This window comes from Nycticebus coucang, unplaced genomic scaffold (genome assembly GCF_027406575.1).
Source record: "Nycticebus coucang isolate mNycCou1 unplaced genomic scaffold, mNycCou1.pri scaffold_71, whole genome shotgun sequence".
Taxonomy (NCBI): domain Eukaryota; kingdom Metazoa; phylum Chordata; class Mammalia; order Primates; family Lorisidae; genus Nycticebus; species Nycticebus coucang.
In genome coordinates, this window is record NW_026515576.1 from 452,535 (window position 1) to 464,372 (window position 11,838).

At 43.7% G+C, this 11,838-nt stretch overlaps 1 long non-coding RNA gene across 1 annotated transcript; it reads left to right on the top strand.

Moving 5' to 3' along the window:
- The first annotated feature begins 836 nt into the window (after window positions 1-836).
- On the top strand, window positions 837-9,492 carry LOC128579248 (uncharacterized). The gene is made up of 2 exons (XR_008378105.1): window positions 837-1,131; window positions 9,337-9,492. It is a non-coding gene; the product is annotated as an uncharacterized LOC128579248 (long non-coding RNA).
- Window positions 9,493-11,838: the final 2,346 nt, after the last annotated feature.

Genomic DNA, 11,838 nt, shown 5'->3' on the forward strand with positions numbered 1-11,838 from the left:
AAAGACAGGTACTTAATAATCTGTCCACTGATTTTGTATCCACAGTAAAAATTTGAGTATGTGGCCTAGGACTTTAAAAAGAATGTGGTTAAACTATATATTTCTGTATAGAATTTCTTTCCTTGACCAGGAATGGTGGCTCACTCCTGTAACCCGAGTGCTGTGGGAGGCTGAGGTGGGTGGATTACTTGAGCTCACAGGTTTGAGACTAGCCTGAGCAAAAAAGTGAGACCCTATATCTACTAAAAATAGAAAACCTGAGGCAAGAGGATCACTTGAACGTGAGTTGGAGGTTGCTGTGAACTATGACACCACGGCACTCTACTCAGGGTGACAGCTTCATACTCAAAAAAAAAAAAAAAAAAGGATTTCTTTCCTTCATCTACTTAAATATTCTTACGGTAATGTTTTCATATTTAAAATAACACTTCTCAAACACAAAGAAAAAAATTATATAATTTTTTTAATTAAAGCAACCAGCTCAGTGCCTGTAGCTCAGTGATAAGGGCACCGGACACATACACCAGGGCTGCTAAACAAGTATAACTACAACAAAAAATAGCTGGGTGTTGTGGGTGCCTGTAGTCACAGATACTTGGGAGGCTCAGGCAAGAGAATCGCTTAAGCTTAAGAGTTGGAGGTTGCTGTGAGCTGTGACACCACAGCATTCTATCAAGGGCAACATAGTGAGACTCTGTCTAAAAAAAGCAATATTGGGCAGCGCCTGTGGCTCAAGGAGTAGGGGGCCGGTCCCATATGCCGGAGGTGGTGGGTTCAAACCCAGCTCCGGCCAAAAACCAAAAAAAAATATATATATATATATATAAAAAGGAAAATTGCCAGATATTTTTAGCAAATTCTGTGCAAGGCTGCAGTACCTTGGGCCTAAAGTTCTACCTTTGTTGGGATGACCAGTTCATTCCACTCTTTAGGGTATTATGATACAGTTTGTATAGAGAAGGGAATCCTTGAAGAACCCAGAGGACTAGAAAGTCCAGGCAAGTATGTGTTGCTTTCTGGGAATATACATTTATTTTGTTTCCATTTTTCCTAAGACCCCTACCAAGGAGGTAATGGCTCTGGCCAGGTGCCAGCCAGGAAGTTAAACAACAGTACATTGGCAGCATTAAGGTAAGATACCCATATTAAATATTCTCCAAGTCACACAACCTGTACAGCACATGCCCATTCAGTCCCTCCACAGCTGCACATATATTGAGTTCTGCATGACACTTAAAAACACCCTCTTAAAGCTGGACAAAAAATACTTAGATTCAACAGATGTTGAGTGCTGCTCTGCATAGCTCCTTAAGAGTCCTTGGGGTCATGCCTTCTAAGCTGAGGGCATCTCCTTTCACCGCAGAAGTCAACAGCTTTTGGTGACATGACCAAAGTAGACTCCTTGAGCCCAAATGCCCGAAGACTGACAGTAGTGTAACTTTTCACATACTGACCATAGAGATTGTGGCTGCTATATTGTTTCTTTGTTTTAAACTCCTCCCTTCTTGTAGCTACATTGTTTTAAAAACCTTAAACACCTAATAGAGCCCCTGTTTCAATGATTCAGAGAGTAAAATATCTGTATTGAACTTGCCCAGGGATGTGTTAGTGGCATATCACAGTCACTTATTCTGTTCAGAACTCTACAATATCACCCCTCAAGAATGAATCAAAGAGTAGCACCTTTGAGATCAGAACTTGGTAATCTTTTATGCCATGATTCTCAATCCTAGAAGGGGTAAGTTGAAGGGGTTAGGGGTCACCAGATGAGGGAGTCTTGGCGCAAGGAATGAAGGGGCTTGACACAGTCTGTGCTGGGGGGACTGAGGAACTCTGGGAGGAGCCCTCCCAAGTAAACCTCAGGTCCATATTTATTAGTATAAAACAGGAAGAAGTAGAGAAAAGCTGCTTCCCCACTGGCGTGGTGGCTCACGTCTGTAATCTCAGCAATTGGGAGGCTGAGGCTGGCGGATTGCCTGAGTTCACAAGTTCAAGACCAGCCTGAGCCAGAGCAAGGCCCTGTCTCAAAAACATAGTGGACCATTGTGAGCGGCTATAATCCCACCTACTTGAGAGGCTGAGGCTAGAGAATCTCTGAAGCCCAAGAGTTTGAGGTTACTGTGAGCTGTGACCAGAGGCACTCTGCCAAGGGTGACAAAGTGAAACTCTTAAAAAAAAAAAAAAAAAAAAAGCTACTTGCCTGACATTAGCACTGATTAGGGAGGATATGAAAATGGTCAGATATAATGTCTCCACTTTTGTTTTTTCAAAACCACAGACTTTGAGCCAACCTCTGCCTCCAGCATCAAAAGATTTTTGGGGGGCAGTGCCTGTAGCTCAGTGAGTATGGCACTGGCCCCATATACCAAGAGTGGCAGTTTCAAACCCGGCCCCAGCCAAACTGCAAAAAAAAAAAAAATAGCCAGGTGTTGTGGCGGGCGCCTCTAGTCCCAGCTACTCGGGAAGCTGAGGCAAGAGAATTGGCTTAAACCCAAGAGCTGGAGATTGCTGTGAGCTATGACAGAACAGCACTCTACTGAAGGGAACAGAGACTGTCTCTAAAGAAAAAGATCTTTGGAATCTAGAGAATCTTTACCATAATATTACTGCCACACCTTACAAACACATTTTCTCTTGGAGGGCAGTGTTCTGATATCCTGCATATACACAACTTACCCGCCAGTCTCATGATTCTTTCAAGTAGGAAGCAAATTTTATGCTAAAGATAAGGGGTCAAGGCTCAGCACCTGTGGCTCAAGTGGCTAAGGGGCCAGCCTCACACACCTGAGCTGGTGGGTTCAAATCCAGCCAGGGCCCGCCAATCAACAATGACAGCTGCAACCAAAAAAAAGCTGGGTATTGTGGCAGGTGCATGTAGTCCCAGCTTCTTGGGAGGTGGAGGCAGGAGAATCACTTGAGCCCAGGAGCTGGAGGTTGCTGTGAGCTGTGATGCCACAGCACTGTATCTAGGGCGACAGCTTGAGGCTCTGTCTCAAAAAAAAAAAAATATATGGGGTCAGTTTCCCCCACAGTAAGTCAAATACTTTGGTGATGGCTTCAGGAACTGAGGTGATGACTTGAGCTGGGAGATAAAGAAGGTAGGAGCAGGCAGGGATGAGAACGTTCTATGTTGTGGGAGAGCTCATTGGGACTAGAACGTACGAGGCCATTGGGCCCATTCCAGATTCTTCATCTCATAGCTGGCACCTGGGTTGAGGTGGAGCCAAAGCTAGGTTTAGTTGTGCTTGGGTTCTGAAAAGGACCATCCAGAGAGCCAGGGTTCCACTAGAACCAGGCACATGCAGCATGGTCTTTTGTAATCCATTGTAAGGAAATCACATGGTGTCACCTATGCCAGTCTGTTCTTTATAAGTCAGTCACTAAGGCCAGCCCAGACTCAATGGGAGAGGAGTTAAATTCAGTCTTTTGAAGAGTGAGTAGCAAGGTTAGGGAAAACAAGAGAGCATAGAGGACATCTCTGGATAAGAAAGTCCACACGAATGGACCAGCTTTTGCCTTTAAATACCTGGATGCATATCACTTGTGCATGCAAGGCAGGACGAGGAAGGCAGGCTGCACATGTGGGAGCTGACACTCTGGACACAGTTAAATGTGGCTGCAAGCTTGGGTCGGTTCCTCACTGGGACTGTGATTTTCAAAAAAGGGGATTAATGCCAAAAAGGTCCAGATGTGATGAGTCCAGTATACTGTTGACAGGTACATGATTAATTCCAGTACTTCCACTTACTTGCTACACAAACATTTTTTTCTTTGTTCCTTTGTAGCTGATTTTACTATAAAGATTATTTATACATCTTTGATCCAGCCAGTTGACAAGATTAATTTTAGTAGGTTTTGCTAAAATGTCTTGGATTACCAGTCTTTTAGAGATATTTTTTTTTTTTTTTGGCCGGGGCTGGGTTTGAATCCACCACCTCCGGCGTATGGGACCGGCGCCCTACTCCTTGAGCCACAGGCGCTGCCCATTTTAGAGATAATTTTATGACATTTCTTATGCTTTCATATTTTTTTTCTGCATACAAAGTCAGGGAAGATATATATTTTTTTTTTTTTTGAAACAGAGTCTCACTATGTTGCCCTTGGTAGAGTGTAGTGGCATCACAGCAACCTCCAACTCTTGGGCTTAAGAGATTCTCTTGCCTCAGCCTCCCAAGTAACTGGGAATACAGGAGCCCGTCATAACACTCCACTATTTTGTTGTTGTTATTGTTGTTTAGCAGACCCAGGCAGGGTTTAAACCTGCCAGCCCTGGTGTATGTGGCTGGTGCCCTAACTACTGAGCTGTGGGCGCTGAGCCAAAGATCATTTTTTTTTTTTTTTGTGATATTTTTTGGCCGGGGCTGGGTTTGAACCCACCACCTCCGGCATATGGGACAGGCGCCCTACTCCTTGAGCCACAGGCGCCGCCCAAGATCAATTTTTTTTTTTTTTTTGAGACAGAGCCTCAAGCTGTCGCCCTAGATACAGTGCTGTGGCATCACAGCTCACAGCAACCTCCAGCTCCTGGGCTCAAGTGATTCTCCTGCCTCTGCCTCCCAAGTATCTGGGACCACAGGTCCCCGCCACAACGCCAGTCTATTTTTTGGTTGCAGCCATCATTGTTGTTTGGCGAGCTCTGGCTGTATTCGAACCTGCCAGCTGAGGTGTATGTGGCTGGCACCTTAGCCGCTTGAACCACAGGCACTGAGCCCACACAAGGTCAATGGGAATAGGGAACTCAAGCCTCGAGAAATGGGTGAATCACCAGGAATGTAAGCAACCCAGCCCACAAATAGGGAAAACTCACTCCCATAGGGGTACTCACCAAGCCTGGATGAGGCCGGTGTTGAGTGCTGATGAGAGCGCGTTGGCAGATGGACACAAGCCGATGCAGTGATGAGCGCCCAGTCTGCAAGAAGAGGATAGGGAGCCCCCAGGAGCTAAAACCCCATGGAAAGGGTGGAAGCTACCCTTGGAAGTGTTTCCTAATTAGATCCCACTTCTGACGCCAGACGAAAGGGTGGCACTCGACCGGCAGAGATTTCACAGACCACCAAGGCTTGTATAAAAGGTTTTTATTGGTGAGGGAGGGATGCTGCAGAGCAGCACCAACTAAGAGAGAAAAGGAGAGAGAGGAGAGAAAGAGAGCGTGTACCCCTTTATATAAGTTCAGTTAGGGGAAGTCTTAGAATGGTGACGGGATGGTAGAATAGCCAATAAGGAGTTACTGCTCTGGAGGAAAGACCCATTAGGGGCAGGCTGTAAGTTTGAAAATTTCAGTGAGTAACTGTATCTTTAAGGGTGAGCCAGCTAGTCTTGTTCAGTCAGTCAGAAAGGGGCTTTCTCTGGGGCAAGTACCTAACAGGTGGTCACAGTGGGCGCCAGTAGTCCCAGCTACTTGGGAGGCTGAGGTAAGAGGATGGCTTGAGCACAAGAGTTTGAAGTTGCTGTGAGCTAGGCTGATGCCACTGCACTCTAGATTAGTGTAGCAGATTGAGACCCCCTCAAAAAAAAAAAAAAAAAAAAAAAAACCTGTATTTCCACCACACAAAAGTACCTTTTCTTCCAAACTGTGGCTTCACAATCTTTTCTCAAAGCCTAAAACTGCACATAGATTTTTCGTATTTGCCATCGTACTTAAAATTTCACTTTTCCCTCGTGACTCAGGATTCTCCTTCAATGCTGAGAGATCTGCCCAGCCACTGAGCATCTCCACACTGTGGCCGTGCAGAGGCTCCGTATTCTGCGGACAAGCCGGCAGGGTAGCTTGTCCAGGTAGCCGCCCAGTCTGGGTGTTATATGCGAAGTGCCTCCCAGGCTGAGAAGGCAGGGCATCGTGATCTAGCCAATCCCATGGCTCTGGGAGACCAGTTCTGTTTCCCTCCCAAAGCGTAGACCCAAACTTTGCTGGAGGCCCCAAGCCCAACCCTTCCGAATACCTACAGTGAGATACCACTGGACACCGAAGTGGGGGCAGGGGGGGGTTAAAACTCCCTAAAGACCATGCAGCTCCTCCAGAGCTGAACTGTCCAATCACTGTGCCACTCTGTCCAAGCTTCAATGTACATTGCCCAGACAGGCCTTGTTTGGCTTGCCCAATCCATGCCAGGTATGCCCTATCAGCTCCCTGCCCCACCCAATCAGCCCTTTATCCTGCCCAATTAGCCCCCTCCTCCCAATCATCACCTTGCCCTACCCAATAAATTGCTGTCCCTCAGTTCCGGTGCCCAGGGCCTGGTGAGGACAGGGTGCAAGCTGTATGGCTAAAACCCCAGACCAAAGCAGCAGGCTGAGGAGTCTGGGGGGTGGCTGCAAGGACAGAGGGCCCAGGCCTGCGGGAGCCCAATTGTCCCAAGATCTCCAACGCACCTGCCTCCTACCACCCCAATCCTTCAGTCCCTTGAGGCAGGCTGCAGGGTGGGGCTTTCCATCCCAAACGCTGGAGGCGCCACTCCTTCCTTAGGGCCAGAATTATGCGCAGCCCTGGTGCGTGCCTTGTTCCGGTATGTCCACTGCCCCTCCAGCTTCCCTTGACCACCTGGCACAGGCCAGGGGTGTTTGCTGAAGAATGGGGTTGAGCTTCCTTGGGCCATTGGTGATGGTGGTGGCAGTGCACAGGGGGAACTAGAGTACCAACAAGAATTTGAAAAAACTATGACAAAGCATACTTCTAAGGGCAGGCCAGCTGGGGGAACAGCAAAGGCCAAAGCCAGAGACTGCTGGTAAACTCTTTCCCAAAGTAGGTATCTGCAACGATACTTTTGATTTTGCTATATCCAGTACCATTAGTCTTAATACACTCAGTTAAAAGTTTTACCCAGATATTGTTGCCTTCAAAAGATGTTCTCTTTTGATTCAAAAGTTATGTTGGGGCCAGGCACAGTGGCTCATGCCTGTAATCTCAGCACTTTGGGAGGCCTAAGCAGAAGGATCCCTTACTTAATTGCAGGAGTTTGAGACCAGGCCTGGGCAACATAGGGAGACCCCTAACTCCAGAAAAATTAGTTTGGTGTGGTGGTAGTCCCACACACCGACTCAGGAGGCTGAGTTTGTAGGATTGCTTGAACCTGAACTTTGAGGTTACAGTGAGCTGTGATCCTACCATTACATTCCAGCCTGATACCCTGCCTTAGAATAATAATACTATAATTATTATTAATAATAATATATTAGCAAAGCGTGAGATATAAAAACCAGCTGGCACCAAATCTCCACCCTCTCCTTGATGACATTGGTAATTTCAGAAAGGAAACCAAAAGAATACAATTTTTCCTCACTTTGAGCTTTGGTCACATTTAGGGGTACAGTTGATTTAGTTGCTCATCTACACAGTTCAAGGTGATTCTGACAAGTTACACTGGGGGAGGAATGCAATCCTGTCATCCACACCAAGGAGTGAGGCCATCATGGAATGTCAGGAGGGGGAGATGCTTGTGGTCTGGAGATCAAGTTAATTGATGCATGCAGCAAATAATTTTTGAGGGGTCAACAGGGACTGTAGCCAACATTCAGACCAAGTCCCTGTCTATGTGTGGCTCAGGTTGGGGGAGAGGGCATACCACAGAAAACAGTAATTCCATCAATAACTTCAGAGCTATGAGAATGATGAGGGGTCTAAAACAGGATGAGGGATTAGAACAGTTTTAAAAACTTTACCCCCCAAAAGAAACGAGAGTTTTTACAAACTTCCATTCACTTGAATTTCCCTTCAATATTTCCTAGCCCTAGGCAACACTTTTGTGTTTTTGGATTGCCTACGGGGATGGGGGTGAGGGAACAAAGCATTATGTTTTAGAAATACATTCTTTTTCCTTTCTTTCTTTTATTTTTGAGACAGGGTCTCAGTATGTCACCCTCGGTAGATTGCTATGGCATCACAGCTCACAGCAACGTCAAACTCTTGGGCTTAAGCGATTCTTTTGCCTCAGCCTACCAAGTAGCTGGAACTACAGGTGCCCACCACAACACCTGGCTGCACCGGCTTTGTTCAAAACTGCTAGCCTTGGTTTATGTGGCTGACACTGTAACCACTGTGCTGTGGATGCCAAGCCATAGAGATACATTGTTAAGTATTTATGAATGGAAAAATATGCCTGGGATTTACTTCAAAATAATCCAGTGTTAGGGGAAGGAAGGAGGTGAAGATAGATTAAAATTTAAAATTAGAATACTGACAGGCAGTGAAGCTGAGATTGATGCATTGGTGAAATGTGTTTCATTATACTGTTGTACCCAATTCAAATGAATTCTCCAATTTTAGAGAAAACGCCAGCACACTTAGTTCAAATTAGGTATGGGGTCCTTTATTGGCTAGCCCACCAAGATGGATTCATATCCCAAATTCTCAATGTCTGCATGACAAAAATAATGTTTTTTTAATTAAATCACAGCTGTGTACAATAATACAATCATGAGGTACAATGTGCTGGTTTTATATACAGTTTGAAATATTTTTATCAAACTGTGTAGCACCCAGCAAAAGGACCGCTGAGGGCCCCTGTCTCAGCCTGAGTCCTTGCATGTCTCAAACCCGCCCCCCCTTGGGTTAATTCTGAGAACAGGTTTCAGAACAAGGAAGTTCCGTGAGTTCCAAAAAAACTCCTAGCCACAGGTAAAACAATGGTAGAACTTACCCCAACCCCTTAGCAATGGCTAAACAATGGTGGAAAGCTTACTCAAGCAAAATTTCCAAAGCCAAGTTTGTCCCCATGCCAGCTGCCATGATGTAACCCCCTGAACCAACCAGCCCCGCCCCACCCTGACTGTAATCCCACCTCGAACTACACCCTGAGCTAACTGGCCACGTTCTGCTTCTGCCCTTGCCAGCTTGCCTGCCAACATATCACAAAAATGGTATAAAAAACAACCTGCTTTTCTCTTCAGGGCCATTTGCCGTTTGCAGCAACCCTCCTGCACAGGTGTAATAAATCACCATCTGATTTATACCTGAAGTGAGGTCCGAGTCATTCTTCAGGTGGCAATGAGTACAACAACTGGTTAACATAGCTTCCATGGCATTTTCTTAGTTATTGTGCTCAGACCTTTATATTCTACATTTAGTAAGTTTCACCTGTACCCTTCCAAGATGCACTGTAGGTGTGGACCCATTAATTACCCTCCCTCTTCCCATAAAAATGGGGGTTTTATACCTTTTCAGTTGAGGGGTGAGGGTAGTAGGTGGAATCTTTGAAAGATTAGATTTACAGGGTTGGGGGTTGGTCAGTTACTTGGGGAACCAAGGATAGGAATGTGGTTTTACAAGGGTCTGCTGTGACTCTGGGCTAATCCCCTGTTTCTGCAGGATATTTAACAGGACATTTATTTCTGTTTCTGCAGGATATTTATTTAACAGCCCATTTCTGCAAGGCCAACGTGAAGGGGGTGCTGAACAGGACGGGGAAATAAAGTGCAAATTAGTTCATTCGGCCTCTCAATTCTATTCTCTCTACCCTGTATGTTTGAAATTTTCTATAATAAAAACAAACAAGGTCATTCGTTATCTCATAATGAGTTTTGTGAGGTTGGTTTAAGCAATACTGATTGAGTGGCTCAAGGAGGATTCCACCTCTGACTCCAGTTCTTTTCATCTTTTTGCTCTGCCATTCCTGGCATGTTGACTTTGCCTCCTGGGCTGGCTTTGCCATGGTGCTGGCATAGTTGTGACTGTTCCACATATCACATGGAGACAACACTGTCCAGAGGCAATGAAAGGGGGCACAGTGCTGTCTTTTGTCCATTTTTAAGACTGAAGCAAACTTCCCTAGAAACTCCTGGCTCATTTCTCCTTGGCCAAAATGCTCTTCTAATTCATTCACACAGCAAGAAGCTTGAGAGTACTCTTGATTAACTTAGGATCTAAGATTTCCCCTTTGGGAGTTAAATAGATTCTAGGTGTTCTGGAAGAATCTGCAAATTGCGGGGTCGTGTTAGCCATTTATGAAATAATTAAGCAAAAAGGCTACAGCTGTTGGGTAAAGCTATTGACAAGGTCAGTTGCAAAAGAGTCAAGGCAAGAAACCCTTCTTCTCAAAGCAACCCTGTTCCTAGTTGGTTGAGATTTTAAATGTGAATGGGAGTTGTATTTGTCCCATAACTTTTCTGTGTTTATTAAAATTCTGATCCTGAGATTTAATATTCTTCCTTTTATTGTGTTAACATGATGTATTACATTGACTGAATTTTGTATTCTGACCAATTTTGCACTCCTGGATGAAATCCTACTTGGTATACGTATATAATTCTTTTTATATTTTGCCAGATTCAATCTGCTAGTATTATGGCAAGGAATTTTTTTTTTTTTTTTTTTACCTACATTCATGATGGGTATTGGTTTAGAATATTCTATTTTTATGATGGTTCTGTCTGGTTTTGGTATAAGGATAATATGGACCTCATAGAATGAGTTGGTGTTTCCTCCTTTTCTATTTTTTGGAAGATTTGGGTATGAACTCTTCTTTAAGCATTGGGCAGAATGCTTTAAGAAGGCATATGGTCCTGGGTTTTCTTTGTGCAAATTCTGTTGTTTATGAATTTGATCTCTTGGTATTTTAGGTGTGTTCAACTATTTTACCTCTAGTTTACTCAGTGTTATTAGCTTGTGTCTTTCTAGAATTTTTTAATTGCTTTTGTCATCCCAAATACACATTAATTGGTATATCTTAGGAAAATAATACAATCCCATCTGTTTACAGTTCTATTTCAATAAATTTTTAGAGAAGCTAAAAAACATCTTTATTGAGGGTGGCACCTGTGACTCAATGGAGTAGGGTGCCTGTCCCATGTGCCGGAGGTGGCAGGTTCAAACCCAGCCCCAACCAAAAACTGCAAAAAAAAAAAAAAATCTTTATTGAATGAACTATGAATGAACATAAGTTAACCACACATAGATCAATATTCTCTCTACCTCCCAACATTTCAATCGGATTCTTGAAATGCAATTCTGATGTCTTTGGATATGACTTACTTGCAAACTGCCTAAATGAAGCAGAAATCATTGGTTTTGTTTTTGTCTCAGTGTTTCTATTTATTGTTTGTAAAAATTACTTTAAAATTTTCACATTTTGCAAGTGTAAATAAGTAATATTTTATCAGTGTCCACCAGGTCTTACACGACTTTTTTCAAACTTCTTCCTAAGTATTTAGTATTTTGATGGTATTGTACATGGAATCTTGTATTAACAGACTTCCTTTTAGAACAGTTTTATATTTACAAAGAAATTCAGCAGATAATGTAGAGTTTCCAAATACCCCCCCCCGTACAGGTGTAATGTAATCCTTACATTAAGAACTTTTATGGTACATTTGTTTTTATTAAAAAACCAATATTGATAACATCATTAAGTACCCATTTGTGGGAGGAATATCACAGAAAGAAAGTGCCATTTTCATCACATTGTATCAGGATACATACTGTCAACATGATCTATGACTCTTGACATGGACCTTGCTCATCTGGCTGCCATAGTGTTTGTGTGATTTCTCCAATGTCAAGCTATTCTTTGTTCCCTCTTCCAGCAAGTGCTCGTTGGAAGGAAGTCAGTATGTCCCACACTTATGAAATGGGGTGTTGTGGTCCCGCATATTAGGGTACAATATCTACACTATTTAATTAAAATTATTCAAAATGGGAGATTTGTCTCTTCTCCCTCACTTATTAATTTATCTATGGAGTAAATATCTATGGACTCAAAGATATTTAGCTTATCTTATGAGTTATAATCCTATACTACATTTTTGTTGCTTAAATCGTTAAAGCTTTTGCCCTTGAGAGCTTCTTCTACTGGTTTTGTGTCCTGTTGAAATACAATACTGATGGAGGGTGTTGTGGTTTGGGGTTTT